At 43.3% G+C, this 16,853-nt stretch overlaps 1 protein-coding gene and 1 long non-coding RNA gene across 3 annotated transcripts in view; one reads left to right on the forward strand and one right to left on the reverse strand.

Annotated features, from left to right (window-relative positions):
• Positions 1-2,217: 2,217 nt before the first annotated feature.
• Positions 2,218-4,132, reverse strand: LOC146683798 (uncharacterized). The gene is made up of 3 exons (XR_014917376.1): positions 4,070-4,132; positions 3,434-3,563; positions 2,218-3,000 (listed from the first exon to the last, which is right to left on the reverse strand). It is a non-coding gene; the product is annotated as an uncharacterized LOC146683798 (long non-coding RNA).
• A 101-nt stretch (positions 4,133-4,233) lies between these two features.
• The window catches only part of thrb (thyroid hormone receptor beta), a 115,116-nt gene continuing 102,496 nt past the window's right edge, over positions 4,234-16,853 (forward strand). Inside the window, exon 1 of one of the 2 annotated variants that reach the window (XM_085445239.1) lies at positions 4,234-4,584. The gene's annotated coding sequence lies outside the window, so the exon portion shown is untranslated. The remainder of the gene's footprint in view (positions 4,585-16,853) is intronic. The other variant, XM_085445240.1, reaches the window with a different exon arrangement.

Below are 16,853 nucleotides of genomic sequence, written 5' to 3' on the forward strand. Positions count from 1 at the left end.
TAAAGCAACTGTATTTCCCAGCTCTATCTCTCTACCAAACCTGACTCTACTCTTCCTCCACCCTCCCTCATCCTCTGTCTAGCTGAACTTAATTCTTGGTTCTCCTCCAACTTTCTTAAACTCAACAGCAATAAATCGGAACTTCTTCTGGTTGGCACCAAACGACTGCTATCCAGAATTAACAATTTCTCTCTCACCATCAATAACTCGCTGGTCCCTATCTCTCCCTCTGTGAAAAGCTTGGGTGTCATTCTCGATAGCACATTATCCTTTAACTCACATATCAATAATATTACACGTGCAGCATATTTCCAACTCCGTAACATTAATCGCCTCCGCCCCTTCCTCACACCTCACGTCACTGCCATTCTCATCCATAATCTTGTTATCTCTAGAATTGACTACTGCAACTCATTATTATTTGGCCTCACACAAAAATCTATCAACAAGCTCCAACGTGTCCAGAACTCTGCTGCCCGTATTATTACTAGGACTTCTTCTACCCACCACATCTCCCCAATCCTGAAGCAACTTCACTGGCTCCCGGTCAAATTTCGCATCCATTTTAAAATAATTCTGTCTACATTCAAGGCTATTCATTCTCTCTCTCCACCGTACCTCTCTGACTTATTACAGATGAAGCTCCCATCCCGCTGCCTCAGATCTTCATCTTCTCTTTCTCTCTCTGTTCCCTCTGCTTGTCTGATCACAATGGGAGGGAGGGCCTTTAGTTGCTCTGCCCCTCGACTTTGGAATTCCCTACCCCCGGACCTCAGAAATATTAGCTCATTCTCTCTTTTTAAGTCCACCCTTAAAACTCATCTGTTTAAAATTGCTTATTCTTAAATTTCTGTATGTTTTAACTTTTATCTTCTATTTTTATCATTGTGTATATTTCCAGTTTTTATCTGTTGTACAGTGTCCTTGGGTGCTTTGAAAGGCGCTATTTAAATAAAATGTATTATTATTATTATTAAAAAAGTTGTCTGATAGTTGTGCTAACATTGCTATCATGGCCTTCAATGCAGAGATTCAGCGTGTTGAGAACTCACATAAAATTGCATAAACAGGGCAGTCGTCAGCCTCCTAAAATGCTTGTGACGAAGTGGTAGGCTTGAACTTATCTACCACTTGTCCCTTAAACATATTGATAATTTATCCCATGTTATTTTACAGTTGGCCATAATGCTTTAGTTTAGGCACTGCTGGTGTAACTTTGCTCTACATACCATCCTGGGTTTGTTTGTGGCAGCACAGTTTACATCCATGCATATGCTCTTAGAGCTAATACTACTCAACCTTCAGGTGATTTAAATGTTCTTGTGTTGACAGGTAAATGTCTGGTAAATTATGTTAGCTTATGTTGCTTTGTTTATACTTACCTTTGGTTGTCCCTTTGTTCTGGTCATATACTCAAAACAGGTGTGTGGGAGGGGCTGACCCATCACTTCCTGTTTATATAGGGTCACCATATCATTGACCGCCTCACTGGGTGCAACCAAACGAAGGGTTTTTCCTTTTGTATAGTATTGTTTGTTTTTTAAGTAGCCTTTGAGTTTATGCAGTGTTGTACCTTTCAGACCATTTAGCTGTGTGAATGGGTTTGTCAATGGGGTGAATAATCTTATTCCTGTTTCTTTGTTTAGGTTGCATTGTTTGGGGTAACCTATTTCTTAATGGTAGAGACTAATGAGGTTCAGGTGTGTGTAAAACTGTATAAAACCAGTAAGATTTTGACAACTGGGGTTGTTGTAAGATGCCAGGAAATAAAGTACCAGTCTGCTGATGCCATCTACTTATCGCTTTCCTTACTTGCTCTAAAGTGCCTCGCAATGTTCAAAATATACTTCATTTTACTCAAATCATTCATGAAACTCCACATCAGAGTAAAAATAAATACAGACCATGAAGAATGAATCTCCAGGCAGATTGTCAGCTGAGCTGATCTTCTTAGCTTGGACCAGATATTCAAACTTTATATTTTGTACTCCTGAATATGCCATTCACTTGTTAAAACCATCCTGTAGTCTTTAGGCTTTGTATTGTTTAAACTATTTTAAGTTTGTATGTTTAGATTATATTTGAACTCAAACAGAGTTGAAAATGTTTTATTAATCAGTGCATTTTTCTTCGTAGCCGAGCAACATTTGATGATGATTTCTCTACTGCATCCAGTTATCAAATGTAGCTTTGTCTTGTATAAAAATGTGAGTCAAGAGTCAAATGGCTTTATTGTGATTTCAACCACATACAGTGGTACAGTACACAGCGAGAAAAGACGGCGTAAATCAACACAGGACGACAGAAAGTGCACGTGTGCAACCCCAGAAAGAACAGAACGATGTAAGCACACAACAGTGCAACAGGAAAGTGCAATAATGACAGTGGGTTGTGCAAAAAGACTGAGCATTGTGCAAAAGGTACTTGAGGTAATGAAATGTATGAAGGTACGTGTGTGTGTGTGTTCCTGTCTAGCTATCTTTGTGAGGACCGAAATCTGCATTCTACTATACTTGTGAGAACCAGCAGTCGCTTGTGAGGACACACAACCCGGTCCTCACATTTTTGAAGGCATTTGAAGGCATTTTTGAGGCTCAAAATGGGGTTTTAGTGTCAGGGTTACAATTAGGTTATGGTTAGGTTTAGGGTCAGGGGCTAGGGAAACCATTATGTCAATGAGGGTCCTCACTAAGATAGCTGAACGGGGTTGTGTGTGTGTGTGTGTCTCAGACCAGTGTCTGAGTGTTCAGGAGACTGATGGCCTGTTTCGTAGTCTGGCCCGAATGCTCTGGTACCTCTTGCCAGAAGGCAGCAGGCTGAAGCCTTAAATGGTTTAAGTCAAGTCAACTAATTGAGGTTAAGAGTCTGAAGAGAGTGTGAAAGTAAAAATGAAAAAAACCTGGTTTAATATAATTACAAGAATTACAAACTGGAGCTCTGGAGTGACGCTGACTCTTCTCGCTGTGCTGTAAGGCCATCTGACTATATGCTTGAAGTGATCTACAGGAATTAAGGACAAACACTACTTCACTAGAAGCAAAAGCCTTGTGAAAGCTGTGATAAGTGTCAAACCAAGTCTTTTGTACAAACCACAGTTACACTGATCACTAACCAAAACCCACATGTCACTGACTCTTAGTCTTAAAATGGTTAACAGATCATTTACAGTTGTATGAATCGTCCCTGTCAAGTTGTGATCAGACAGAATTCTGTCCAAGGTTTGAATATTCAGTCCTGCAAAAAGTTCATTTAAAACTATTAAGAACGTAGTAGAAGCACCTGTGGTATAAATGTGAAACCCCTCAGTAATTTTCATTACTTGACATCAAAGTACCTGAGATGAACCTGGTAATAATTTCACATTTCTGCATTGTCTCGTTCTCAGATGTTCACATTCAGCAGATTTTCAGAAAACTTGACCTCTGATCTTTACCTTGAGGCTGCGCTAACTGAGATTCGAACTCATCCAAGGCTTTAGTAGATCCACCTGTGGTGTCGATTTCAAAATCCGATGTCACCTTGTTCTCCAGTCATTACACTCACAACTTGGAGGGTTGCCCACCCTGCACGGTGAGGAGGATCCCCGCCAAAAGGAAAGCAGTGAGGAAAAACCCAAGATGTTATATTTCTGGTAGACAGAGTAACTTTTGAAGTCACAAATTTATTACATCACAGTATATTGACATTCAAGTTCAGATGACCTAATTCTCTATGATACAGCCAGATTAACATCCTTCTTTTCATCAGTGGTTTACTTTAATAGTTTTCACTGTTGTTGCTGCAGTCTGTGAAAACAAGAGCATTGCTGTGGAAATCCAACCTTACTTAATGTTCTGCACACACGTGAAACAATGAATCGAGTAAATGATGGCTTATGTGAAACAAAGACACGATTAGAAAACAGTATTCAGGTTTCTGCATAAAGCATTTGTTACATACTTGTGTGCACATGCATAACTTGCATTCTAATGTAGCTATAGAAAGTGACTCAAAAATGACTAAAGTCCAATATATGTGCTGTATTTAGGCCAGTGTTGCGTATATATGCAGTAGTAGTGTGTTAGCCCACCTCACACGAGTGCAGAATAAAGCCGGAGCAGCGTTTCCTGCCCTGTCGGCATGTACCAGGCGGGCCTACTGTACCAGCAGCCAACCGCCATCGAAAAAGAGCGAGGAGAAAAAAACTTGGAGTTTGTAATAAGGGCGAGGCTTATTTCGCGCAGTTCCTGCTCTGCTCTCTAATTCCCCACAGCGTTCAGTCGGAGAGCTGCAATTGTGTCGTCTGTAATGTGTCTGAGCTGCTTCTTTTCAGCGTTTGTTTTCGCTTCCACGTTGAAGTTTTCAGCGTCCAGAGCAAACACTGACACAGTCGCTCACACCGTTAGCTCACCCTGCACTCAGTCCGCTCCGCGCGCATAGACCTCGCCTGATTTGCACTGGCGCGGGTCATTTCAGGTTAAACCCTGGCGCTGTGTCCCGTTCACTTTAACCGACGGAGATCAACGCTGGTTCCTGTTGAGGCGGAATGCACACCCACCGGGACTCCGAGTGATATTTGGACACGGGCTTCGTCTTGCATATGCGGTATGTTTGTTTTAGAGGGTGGGGTTGGGGGTATTTTTGACAGCAGTCTTGCTATTAACAGCAGCCTCTCCAGAAACTAGCTGTGCGCCACTGTGGTAGCTAAATCGCGGTGCGTCGCGCTTCCTAAGCTAATGTTCATATTAATTTTTAACATAGCCGCAAATGTGTTTATGTCCTATGAAGGGACGGCGTATAACGAACTTCATTCACAATTCGTGCAATTCAAGTGCCGTGCTAATCGTGGGATTGTTGGTTCGTGGACAAACGTGACTTGGACCTCAGCAGAAGTGTCGGGTTCTGTGTAGCAGTTCGGTGCGCAGTTCTTTTTGAAACAGCAACGTTTCATAACACATATTTAAACATAACAGCGATCTGACCCTGCTCTCCGCGTCCACGGCGGTGTGTGTTGTCGGAGTGAGGCAGCAGGAATAAAAGAAGAATTTCGCTAAAAGTTAAAGTTTTTTCCGTTCCCGGCGTGTTTTACCGTCGCCGAATTGCACACTTGCTTGTAATAATGCAGAAACTTTCATCCGCGTTTTTTCATAGTTGGCTAATGTCAACAGAAAGCGAGAGGCCGTGCAGTTGTCAGATATTCGGCTCGAGGTTCTGTCAGGAAAACAGAACAGCGCGTACCCCGGAATGGCTTTGATAAAGACTTGAGGGAGTTGCTTTCGGGCCCAAGTTATCGTTTCCCTCATAGCTCAGAGTATCCCACGAGCAGTGAGCACGGCTCGGTTTACTTCTGTCACTTGACTTAAATACATGTATGTCACCTACATTTCCGCCTTAACCTTTGCTTTCGGTTTAACAACAGGAACTTTCACTCAAGTGTCCAGCTAACATCTGGCGTGTAAAACAAGCAGACCCTTCCACAGTGCATTAGCGACTTTAGTGTTTGGGATTACATAGAGTCAGCGGCGCTGGATGATTGGCTCTAGTGGACAGAGTCGATCCCAAGTGTTAAGCTATTTACAAACAAGCGTCACCTGTCCTACGTGCCTCGTCGTAGTGCGATATTCGTTTAACAAGCTGTAGTGATACTTTCACGCACTGTTGGGGGGGCTAACGCGTGCGAGGCTGAGCGAGACAGCTGATTGTGGGAATTTGTGTTCTTTTGTTTTTGTTTCGTTTTTGCCTTGATGCTGTGATGAGAGGCTTTATGTGTTGCACAGCACTTACTATATGACTGCAGCTGCTGTTCCAAGTGAACAGTAACAGCATCAATTATAGAATTCAGAATTAACAGACATTTTCAAGCACCGTACGTTTTATTTCAAAAAGGGAGAAATTAAAGGAAGCAGTGGTTTTGAATGAATGGTATTTAAGGTCATTCTGTCTTTGCAACTTTTTGCAAGAGCGTGTGAGGACAGTATTCACTTGTGACATCAGTATATCTAATCTGCACTGTTTGCAGCAGAACCAGCTGCAGCAAATAGATGTAATGTGTTGGTTGGCTGTTGTTAAGCATTTGTGTGCGTTGAAACCTGTTTGAATGTATTTAAGGTGGAGCCTTGACAGTCGTCAGTTTTGTCCCCTAATAAAGAAAAGCTGAGGCGCCGCAAAGTAGGTTTCTGACAAGTCCGTTAATAAAATTCTGAGAGATCAAAGGTATTGTGCAGATTTCATTTCTAAGAAGCTTCTATCAGCTGTTCCATTATTCACAAGGGGTCGTGGCAGCAAATAGCTCTGCATATTTGATTTGGCAGATCATTATACCCGATGCCCTTCCTGATGCGATGCCAGGGACTTTTTGCATGTTAGACAACTGTGTAAACCATTACACTATTTTGCTGCTGTGCTCAGTGACTGTGTACATTCCTGTTTGTAGAGTCTACATGTTTCTGGGTCACACTCGTGTTTATCAACCAGGGTAAGAATCCAGATGAATTCAGAAGGTGCAATTTCAGAGTTCCTAGTCTGAATAGGGTTTCTTACTTGGAAAGTCAGAGCAACACTACCAACAATCCGAGATGGTGGCAGTGAACATAAACAGTAATAAAACGGAAACTTTGAAACTGTCCTGCCACTTTTTCTATTTGTGACTCACTAAATAAGCACTGACCAGGCTCTATCATGAATGTACTTCAGCAGTACGAGTCTTGTGCTGTGATGCTTGACGGCTCTACCTTACTAAGAAGCTTTCTTTTGAATGCACAAACTCGGGACTGAAAACACTTCCAATTTCCGAGGTACCTGACGCAGTCTCTTGTTTGTCCATTATTAACAATGAGCAATAACATTACAGACCAGCCAACGATGCCCCTGTGATGAGTTCACACAGCAAGACTGCGTGAACTCATCTGTGTATGCAGTTAATGGGCATGCTAATGCAAACAAGGCACATTTGAACCACAAATACTATTTGAATTTAATGGGAACGATTTGACTTTTTTACTACCGAAGACCTCAAACTGCTCCCCGATGACTGCGCGTAGCTGTGGCAGACTGGCTAGCTTTACCTGACAGTTTGCACTCGACCTCCTTTACTAATTATCACGTAAAGAAGTTCCACACAGGGCTTATTGAAGCTGTAGTCGCCTCTGGTTTTATCCTTTTACTCTTTTAATGTTTGCACAGTGCCAATAAATCGAATCAGTGTCACACTATCTCACAGTATATTTGCTTGAAGTTGGTAGTGCATTCTTTTATTTGTGTTTGCAAACAGCTTTGCTAGGTGCCACTTTCCATTGCCACCAGATCATCGTATCTCACCAGGCACCGGTAAGAATGAGAGGGAAATGGACGTTTTAGAGCAGCGGTCCCCAACCCCCGGGCCACGGCCCGGTACCGGTCTGTGAGTCGTTTGGTCCCGGGCTGTGAGAGTTGAGGCTCGGGTGTGAAATTTATGGTTTTCAGGGTTTTTATTGTTAACTCAGCTTCCCTGGGTCTTTCCCGTGTTGTAGTTGTGCGTCTTATTTTGAAAGAAATGTTTACACGTTACCATAGCGACCAGAGAGCATTAAGGAGCAGAGAGGAGGACGTTACGCTCAATGTTGTTGGTGCACTTCAGGAGGACGCTGCTAACAAAATTCAAATTCAAATTTTATTTGTCACGTACACAGTCATACACAGTACGATATGTAGTGAAATGCTTGGACAACTGCTCGTGACCTAAAGAAAACAAAAAAGGAAAAGGCTATGAATAAGATAGGAAATAAATATGAAAAATTAAAAAGGGTAAATTTAACTAGGAAGGAATAAAATATAAATTAAGGTTAAAAATGAAATAACTGTACAACACAAATTAGAATGAAGGGTAAATTTAACTGGGAAGAATAAGATAAAATATATAAATTAAAGTTGAAAATAAAATAACTGTACAACAAAATACACAATATAGAACTATATAAGAATGTATGAAGAAATCTAAATCTAAATAAATATATACACAATAACAGCAGCTGTACAAGTATTAACCGGAAATGAAGAATATAGTGACCAGTGTTGTGCAAAACCAAAGTCCAGAAAGTCCAGTGTGTGTGTAAGAACCATATGTGTGGGTCAGTACTGTGTGGTGGTGTGATTGAGAGACCGTATCGCCTGCGGGAAGAAGCTCCTCCTCAGTCTCTCTGTGTTGGTCTTCAGGGAGCGGAATCGCTTTCCTGACCTCAACAGAGAGAACAGTCTGTTGTTGGGATGGCTGAGGTCCTTCACGATCTTCCTGGCCTTGGTCCAGCACCGCCTGCTGTAGATTGAGTGCAGGTCAGGGAGCTCGGAGCGGATGGTGCGCTCAGCTGACCGCACAACCCTCTGTAGAGCTCGTCTGTCCTGCATGGTGCTGTTCCCGAACCAGGTTGAGATGTTTCCCGCCAGGATGCTCTCTATGGTGCACGAGTAAAAGTTCCTGAGCACCTTGGAGGGCAGTTGGAAGTCTCTCAAGCGTCTGAGGTGGTAGAGACGCTGTCGGGCCTTTTTCACCACGGTGTTGATGTGACAGGACCATGACAGGTCCTGCGTGATGTGAACTCCGAGGTATTTGAAGCTGTCCACTCTCTCCACTGGGCACTCGTTGATGACGGGGGTCTGGTAGTTCCTCTCCTGCTTAGTGCTGAAGTCCACTATCAGCTCCTTTGTCTTACTGACGTTTAGAAGGAGGTTGTTCCTCTGGCACCAGTTCTCCAGATTCCTAATCTCCTTCAGGTAGGCCGTCTCGTTGTTATCAGAGATCAGGCCCACCACGACGGTGTCGTCAGCAAACTTGATGATGGTGGTGGAGCTGGTAGTGGCCACACAGTCATATGTGTACAAAGAGTACAGCAGGGGGCTCAGAACACACCCCTGGGGGGCTCCAGTGCTGAGAGTGGTGGAGGCTGAGACATGTCCGCCCATCCTTACTGCCTGTGGTCTGCCAGTTAGGAAGTTGGAGATCCACTGACACATAGATGAGCTGAGTCCCAGATGCTCCAGCTTGGTGGTGAGTGTGGAGGGAATTATGGTGTTAAATGCAGAGCTGTAGTCTATGAAGAGCATTTTAACATAATTCCCCCTTCTAGTGTCCAAGTGAGTGAGTGATGTGTGGAGGAGATGAGAGATGGCATCGTCTGTGGAACGATTTGGACGGTAAGCGAACTGTAGTGGGTCCAGTGTGTCTGGTAGTGAAGAAATGATGAAGTCTCTGACCAGGCGTTCAAAGCACTTCATCAGTACTGAGGTGAGGGCTACAGGGCGATAGTCATTGAGAGAAGCAGGGTGGGGTTTCTTCGGGACAGGAACAATGATGGACTCTTTGAAGCATGTGGGGATCACTGACTGAGATAAAGAGATGTTGAATATCTCAGTGAACACAGGAGCTAGCTGGTATGCGCAGTCTCTTAGGATACGACCTGGGATGCCGTCTGGTCCTGCTGCTTTCCTGGTGTTCACTCTTTTGAAGGCTCTCCTTACTTCATGCTCGGAGATGACGAGCACGTTTCCGGTGCTGGCAGTATCTTCCTGTCTGCAGCCGTTAGCGCCGCTAACACTAGCATTGTTGGAGACCTTAGCTGCAGCCTCGAAGCGAGCATAGAAAGTGTTCAGCTCGTCTGCCAGAGTCACGGCCGCGTTCGTCATACCGGTTGTTGGTGCTTTATAGTCCGTTATTGTCCTTAGTCCCCGCCACAGGCTCCTAGAGTCACTCTGTTGGAGTTGTGACTCTAGTTTCCTCCCGTAGCGCTGCTTCGCCTCTTTCACCGCCCTCCGCACGTTATATGACGCGGCTTTGTACGGGTCCATGTCCCCCGTCATGAGTCCCGTGTTGTAGGCAGCGGTGCGGGATCTCAGAGCGTCGCGGATGGTTTTATCCACCCACGGCTTCTGGTTGGGAAACGTTGTGATAGTCTTTGTCTCCACGGTATCATCCGCTAGTTTCCCGATGAATCCCACAACCGCTTCCGTAAACACGTTGACGTCATCGTCGGAGCTGTTTCTGAACATGCCCCAGTCTGCGTCATCGAGTGCGTCCTGTAACGCGGCCACCGATTGATCCGTCCAGCGCGCGACCTTCCTCTGAACCGGAACTTCCTGTTTCAGCCTTTGTTTGTATTTTGGCATGAGGAAGATGGCGGCGTGATCAGATTTGCCAAACGGGGGGCGGGATTGTGCCTTGTAGCCGTCCTTGACCGTAGTGTAGCAGTAGTCCAGTGTCCTTTCACCTCTGGTGGGGCAGGTGATGTGTTGATAAAAGTTCGGCGCTGCGCGTTTGAGGTTGGCGCTATTAAAGTCCCCCGTCACAATAAGCGCAGCGTCCCGGTGTTGTGTCTGGTGCTGTGTGAGTGCCTCATGCAGCTCGCATAAGGCGGTGACCGTGTCCGTTGTGGTGGAATATAAACGGCACTTACAATGACCGATGTAAATTCCCGAGGTAGATAAAAAGGACGACACATGATGGACAGTAGCTCCAGATTTGGTGTGCAGGAGTGTGTGAGAGGAACAACGTTCGCACTGTTGCACCAGTTGTTGTTCACCATTAAACACACGCCGCCTCCCCTTGACTTCCCCGAGTCCCGTGTCCTGTCCATGCGGTGAACCGAGAAGAACTCGGCCGGCTGGATGGCGTGGTCCGGCACCGCTGGGTTCAGCCATGTCTCGGTGAAGCAGAGGAGATTGCAGTCCCGAATGTCTCTCTGGAACTTTACCCTGGCCCTGAGGTCGTCAAGCTTGTTCTCCAGTGACTGGACGTTGGCAAGCAGGATGCTAGGCAGAGGTGTGCGGTGTGCACGAGCTCTCAGCCTGTTCCTGACGCCGGCTCGCTTCCCTCTAGGCCGCCGCCGCTTCCCTTTGTTCTCCCTCGAGATCTCACTCGGCCAGCTCGGATCCGGAGTTAAAAACTTCGAATTGTGAGTACATTGTATACCAATAGAAACAAGAGTGTCACTGTCATACCTAATGTACCCAATGGTGATGATTTTGCCGATTTAGAAACGCTGAAAACTAACTTAAAAAACAAAGACAAAGAAAAAGTGGTCGGAGCAGTCGTGACGGCAGCCGACCTCACCGGCGCCATCTTCCCAAAGTTACACAATTACACACTGAATTCACGTTTATTGTTATATTTACTAAATACCAGTTTGTGTCGTATCTTTTATTTTGTTGTATTTATCCTCCACACCTTAAACGCCGGTCTGTGAAAATATTGTCTGACATGAAACCGTCTGTGGAGCAACGAAGGTTGGGGGCCGCTGCTGTAGACAAAAAAGGACTGTTTGGTTAATTGAAACCCATTCTCATCCTAGTGTGCAGCTAAAACGCACACTTCTCTTGTTTCCTCTGCTGTGGCTTATGCTAGATTTATTGAGTGTGGTGTGTGCGAAGTCTTTGGATACTTTCAGTATCTTAGCTAACTCTTTTATTTCTTTTGTCTGGAAGCCTTATTATAATTTGTGTGCACATTCTTTTAATAACCATGCTGTGGTAGTCGTAATCATCATTTTTGCTCACAGAATGAGAAGTTTGGTTTGCCTGAACAAAGTCGTCTGGGTTGGAGTGAAATTCAGAGTCCATGGAAAAAAATAGAATTTCTTGGTATATGCTGTCAGGTATATTTCTTAGAAAGACAACTGGAATTTATACACTTTATACACTTCAAATCAGTCACTGAATTTGTGCAACACGTCAAATGATCGATGGCTCTAATCGCTGCATTATGGCTTTCATAGTTGCATAGCCACACCATGTGTGCAGTGACAGGGAGAATCTGTCAGTCTCTGCTACATCAGTTTTCACTGTTGTTATTTGATCCTGTGATGTTTGGGTATCACAGGATTTTAGACAGGCTACTGGTAGCCACTTTTAAAATGAGCTAGCTGCCTGCTGTCTGTTTATTACTGAACACAGTGATGTTCACAGAGGCAGCTGTTGTTATGGAGCTTCCTGTTTGGCTCTGGTAAGAGCTCGACCGTAGTCCAACAGAACCTTGCTTAGGCCCAAGCAGCTGGACCGTGGTATGCTGTGAGGGGAAACATAAAGTGTCCGTCCCGCCTATCAGGTCTTGCACTCGTGCTACAATCAGCTGATTTCAGTTGGCGTGTCAGAGGAGGGAAATTGCGATACAGGCTAAAGCATGGATTATTTTTATTGCACAAAAGGACACGATAAACGGTAAATGTCCTGCATCCGGGACAGAAACAACTGCACTGTGCTGCTAACACAACTTTGGTTCTCTGCAAGCATCTGCACAGACAGCATGCTAACGCTAAGCTAGCCAAGGACCCAGTGTGAAACCTGAGTGAATGCTGAACACGAGCAGCAGAGCCTGAACGTCAACAGGTAACAAACAGCCTCCTCTTCTACCTGTTCAGGTTCCTAAAGCAGAAGCACTGTGTCGATCACCTTTTTGTGCTGCTGTTCAGTTTCACGTTGTGCGATCAGCTTCGTATTCACTAAGATCTTAGAGACGTGTGTGTCCTCATTCGGGATTTGTGTTGGTGTGTGAGGGTGTAGCCTCTGGTTTATATTGTTAAATTATGAGTGTGTTTCACAGAGTAACATGAAAGTAACGTTACAAGTAGTGTAATGAATTACTTTTCCCTGGGAGTGATTACTGCATTACTTTTAAGTAAGTGTTGTGTGTAATATGTGTAATCGTGACAAATAGAAAGCAGCGTACCTCCACAAACACGCAGAGCATCAGATTCATGTGGATGAGTGGAATTTCCTCGTTGCTGCTTAGTGATGAGGGAGACTCTCAAAACGGAGCCAATGAGAATCAATAATTCATATAAATCAAATGATTGGAAAGCTTGAAAGTTCATTTTCACTCCAAAGTAAAGGTATAACTCATTTGATTTAAATATGATTTATTTTCTGTCAAAAGTGAAACAATGTACAGATAAATGTGCTGTGGAACATCACACCACAGAATTCTAAATATAAAAAATAGAAGTTGAATAAAATAAATAAATTCTGAGCAAAAACAAACAAAATGGAAAACTAAATTCTTTGGTCACTTCCAAATAAGTAATGTAGATATTAGCACATAATACTGCGGTCGGCAGGAAACCAGCCCGTCTGTCTCTGGACACGCTGGTTGTCTGTGTGTTGTTGCTGTGTGTTGTTGCTGTGTACTGGGCCACGTTGTGGATTTCCTCCAATACTTTGGCCTGACACTTGTGATATACACTTGTGTGAAGTGTTTTCAGCTGAGCGTTGTGTGCCTGGAGTCAAATGGTTTGACCACACAGAACCCCATAGTTACCAAAATAAGTTGGCTCCCGTTATCTTCACAAGTCTTTATTTTATAGTGCGCTGCGTCTGTCACGATGTGGCTGGAATGAGTTCTGTCGACTTTATTTCGACAGTCTATTTCTATCTGGTCGTTTAGTCTGACGTCACTAGCCGTGTCTGGGCCTAAACTCCGCTGCAGGTCCATATATCAAACGATCACTGTGGCATTACTGAGAGTTGAAAAACTGTCTAAAGTCTTTCATCTTTAATAAAATGATCAGCGTTCTGCTCTACCAGGTGTAACAATTGAGTTTAACATCCAGGCATCCATGAAAAAGGAATTTATGACATTTAACGGAGTTAGAAGTTAGCAGGGAGTTAGCTCGCTAGCTTCTATCTAAATACAATATAGCATGTCCTGACTGCGGGGTTTTGGAAACAAATTCAAACGTACAGCTCTGCTATCACTTCCAACATAAATGAAGACAGAAAACTAAACAGCAGTGACGTTTGTAGGGTTACTGAAGTTGGGCTAGCTGGTATATAATGATGTGCTACATGACCGCTAGCGACACAGCTATGTTAGCATAATATAAACAAGCTAACTTTTTTTCCACTCGATAAAAGTTAACGTGAGTGTTCTCGGTGGTCAGGAACAAATGTAATCGCATGGCAGGATGCTGTAAAAGGACCAAACTTCAGCCAGGAGAACAACTGAGATAATCCATCCACAATACGAGGTTAGTCATTCATATACTGCTGCATGGGCTGGGCTGTAGTTACATCCTAAGGTTTTAAAAACTGAGCTTAAATAAATGATTAGCGGTAATAAAAGGGGGAGGTCAACAGTGATCACTGACTGTTTTAGGAGCTTTTTGAGATCAAATAGAAGAAAATACATAACATTAAACATGTTAACAACACAAAAGCCATATTAAACGTAGACTACTTTAGACCCGGAAGTAGGATTCGTCGCGTCATCACTTAACGACCGGACAGAGGGAAAGTTATTTTGAAATGATTGCCATTTCATTGCCCTGTCCTACTAACTGGCCTTGAGGAGTCAGATGAGCTTGAGCATAGTAGAGATGATCCTGTGTGGTAAATCAGTCCTACCTAATCTCCCTGTGGTCCCACGTTGTTGCTGACACAGCCCTTAACCTGCTGTGTTGTGTTTTTTAAAAAAGGCTTTGGATCTCAGTTCCATCCACATGAATGCAGCTTTCCTACAGTTGTACTCGTCAGTGAGCTGATGCCTTAAATGTTCTTCAGGATAAACACGTTCACTAAGTTTTCGTGTGTCTGAGAGAAGCTGGTAAAATATGAACGCCTCAGTTCAGCAATGAACTTAGTGAGCAGCAGTAAGTGGCACAGTGACGTCTGAGCCCTTAGGTTTGTTGTCTCACTATTGGCTGCCCTTACTTATTGCCCTAAGTAGATGTGGGGTCTTGTTGAAGCTGAAGGCAAAACCTGCAACTGTACTCAAACATGCAGTGTTTTGTAGGTTGTAAACCCTTTAAACTAGTGGCAGCTCGTTAAAACACTTGAAAGTATGTGTCAGGATGCAAAGTGAAACAAACCTGATGAACTGTTTTATGTTTCTGTAGAGTTTCACACAGTTTCACTGGATGACTGAGTGAGTGCTTAATTGAGTGGCTGTACAAACCAGACAAAGCTCAGTAACAGCCTTTCTACAAGTTTGAACATTCTGCTCTTTTTATTGTACCTGATACTTCATATATCCCACAGACCACATCTGTCTGTGCTCTGATCAAAGCATTCATCCAGCTGATGGCTCAGATATGTTGTGTTTCATCACACTGGCTCTTTCTTTCAAATGCAACCTCTGCTGTTCTTGACCGTAGTTAAAGCTCAGCTTTACGCCTCAGGGACGTGCGATTGGGAAATCTTATCTTCAAAAGACAGCCGAAGTCTCGTCGCTGTGAACCCAACACGGGGTTCTATGAACGTGTTGTGGATTTCATTATTTCATGGCAGAACTGTTGTATTTTGCATTTTGCTATGGTCGGGATTGTTGTTCCTAACGTTTCCTCCCTGCTGCAACATCTTTGGCAGTTACTAAAAGTCTGACTAATGCAACAGTTTGTGTCCAAAATGCTATGATTATGTGTTCTTTTATGGAATTCAAATAGTGGTGTTGCCACTCTGCTCAGGAATGCTTGGACACAGCTGGAGCGTGCTGCAGCAGCTGTTTAGAAGATCAAATCTGTCAGTGTTTGCAGAGATGTAGAATAGAATAGAATAGAATAGAATTCAACTTTATTGTCATTGCACATGTCACAGGTACAAGGCAACGAAATGCAGTTTGCATCCATCCAGAAAGTGCGTTAGCAATAATATAGATATGTGAGTATATTACAGAAATGGGTCTATTATGGTATGTTATAATGTAGGGGAGAGCGGGGTAAGTTGTCACACTCTTCACACTGACTAACTTTTACTGAGCACCATACATCACAACGTAATAAATGTTTCACCAAATGAAAGACGGAAGTCTCGGGCACATATGATGTATTGATTACATTTTCATATCTTATCTCATTACGGAGTTGTAGACTGTTGAAAGGAGAATGTGCACTTGTGACAATTTGCCCCATCGGCAGGTAAGTTGTCACACTAGATTATCTTAAAATATGAACACAAATACTTAATTATGATTATTGATTTTAATTGTTAAATTCAAACCAAAACTGGAAATTTGAACAATTATGCCAAGAGAATTTGGAAAAAAACAATTATTTCAATCCAATACACATTTTAATCAAAACATTAAGTAGAAAGAAAACTTTAGTTTGAACTTTAAACTCAAATGTTCTCTGGCTTGCACATAAATCCATCATAACTGAATGGAATGCTGCAAATAACTTGCTTTACTTAACATGTTTATACTCTGAACAAAACAGATGCCTTATTTCTGATTAATCAGACTCAACTTCATAGTCACAATTCTGGCACACATAAATTGCCTGGCCTGAGGTGCAAGCATCATGGGCCCATTTGTTGCATTTTACGCATTTTACCCAGGTCTCTTTTGGACGACTGTTTGAAAATGGCTCCACACAGACAAGGCAGAAGCACTCTTCATCATCTGATGATGACTCTTGAATTATTTTTCTTCTTTTAGCTGCGTTGTTCTTCATAGGTCCAGATGTTTTCCCCCCTCGCGTCCCTCTCTTTTGAAACAGCTTTTTGCTAGATTCAGCCTTATTCTTTTCTTTTTCTAGTTGCTGCTTCACTGGCGTGTCGGTTAGAATTGCTGATTTGCGTCGTTTTCTTCCTTTGCTGGATGGTTTTCGGCGGCCAGCTTTTGGATATGGCTGGATGTCCTCTGGAGTTGGTAGTCCGCTGTCAGTAATTGCAGTGCGGTAATTTATGTCAAAATCCTTTGCTGTACTTGTGATTGATTTGTTCTGCATCTTTACCTGCCTGACTGCCTTTAACATAATGTCAGGTGGTGTTCTGCCACGCTCTGTCTTTCGTTGATAATTTCGAACCATCTTACTTTCTTCCTTCCTTCCTTAATTCCTGCCTCTCCTTCCTTTCTTCAAAAACCTTATTACAAATACAAATGAATTACAATATCACAATTTTTTGGAGCATTTATTTGT

Source organism: Copadichromis virginalis, linkage group LG22 (assembly GCF_057382275.1).
Source record: "Copadichromis virginalis isolate Kocher_CV1m ecotype Utaka linkage group LG22, C_Virginalis_male_GT1.1, whole genome shotgun sequence".
NCBI classification, from domain to species: domain Eukaryota; kingdom Metazoa; phylum Chordata; class Actinopteri; order Cichliformes; family Cichlidae; genus Copadichromis; species Copadichromis virginalis.